The sequence below is a fragment of the Otolemur garnettii genome, unplaced genomic scaffold (assembly GCF_000181295.1).
Source record: "Otolemur garnettii isolate 467f Iridium unplaced genomic scaffold, OtoGar3 scaffold00010, whole genome shotgun sequence".
NCBI classification, from domain to species: domain Eukaryota; kingdom Metazoa; phylum Chordata; class Mammalia; order Primates; family Galagidae; genus Otolemur; species Otolemur garnettii.
This window is the reverse complement of record NW_003852405.1, coordinates 32,700,091-32,701,566: the sequence shown is the minus strand read 5'-3', so window position 1 is coordinate 32,701,566 and position 1,476 is coordinate 32,700,091.

The following is a 1,476-nucleotide window of genomic DNA, read 5'->3' as shown; positions in this document are numbered from 1 at the left end:
GGCAGCGCGGGGCGCAGCAGCGGCCGCGGCCCCCGAGCTCGCGCGCGTTGCCAAGCGGCCGTTTCCTTAGCAACCCCGCCCGAGGACCGGGGATGGAGAAAGTGGGGGGCGGATACTGGGGGGGGGGGAAGCAAAGAAAGAATAGAGAAAAACAATAAAGAAAGGCAAGGAGAGAAAAAAATCCCGAGTTCTATCCCAGTGATGCGAGCTGGGTGACAGGCAGAGGCGGGTGGGCTGCAGGGTCCCCGCCGCCCGTGGCGCGGAGGGGCCGCCGCGCGAGGGGAGCGGGGGGCCGGCCGGGCGCAGAGCGCGGGGACGCGGCGACGGGGCGATCGCTGCCCCGCGACTGTACCTCAGGAGGCCCCGTAAGTTAAAGTCCTCCAAGTTGTGGTCGGCGCCATCATGACGCCGGCGACTGGGAGTTGTGTTTTTTGGTTTGTTTTCTTTTTATCTCGCCGAGGAGACCAGGTTCAGTTAACACGAGGCCAACTAGTTGTCTTTTTAGCGTTTTTCGGGGCAAGGTAGGGATGGTGGCGGGACGCTGCTTTCTGCAGGGACAGAGGCGCTGCAAGGCCTTGCGCTGGTGCAGCTGGCGTGTCCCTTGGGGCAGCGACTGTGGCTTGGACACCCCCATCTCTGCGCGTGTTACATTAAGTTGTGCCTGTGCAGGGCGAGTGCGTGCGGTCAACGCGGCGCGTGGACGGCAGTGTGTGCAGCACCCGCCAGATGCGCGCGCGGCTGTGCACGAGCCGTCCGTGCTCGCGCAGCCTGTGCACGCGCGGGCCGTGCACGCGCGAGGCCCGTGCACGCCGCACGCAGGCGCGCTGGGCTGGCTGGGCTAGCCGAGCTGGGACGCAGAGTCGGGCAGAGACAGGCAGAGACCGCAATCCAGCGCTTTAATTGTGCGGAGCCAGGCGGCCAGGTTATGTAAGAGGCAGTTTAACCCGTTTGAGCCTATCAGGCGGAATGATCTGCGCATCCGAATCGAGGCAGGGCAGAGTCATCAGCCTGAACGAGGCACAGGGTTATATTTTTTAACAACCTTCCCACCGGGTCCAGCAGGCTAGCCCTGGACTGCCGCCATCCACGCTCTCGGTGCCGCAGCCCCCTAAGCAGCTCCACCCACGGCTCAGAGCCTCTGCCCCTGCCCAGGGCAGAATGGGGTGCTGGGCCTGGGGCTGCCCCTTGCCCCATTTTTTTTTTTCTTCTCGAGCTCATTGCCAAATTCCAGATCCTAAGCTATTTGGGGCCATTTGCAAATCGATGCGAGAATCCAGGCTGGAATCGATAGCAGTTATGCCAATCAATCTTGTTCAGTGAGGAGTTTGGGAAGCAGAGCAGGAAAGTGGAGGAGAGAAACAAGTAATTAAAAAATAAGCCACGCCTCCCTTCCTCTCTCCACCCATCCCCTTTTAGAAGTCTTTGCAGATTTTCTTTGCTGGACTCCAGTCCTTTCCTTGGAGGAAATAAATAAAG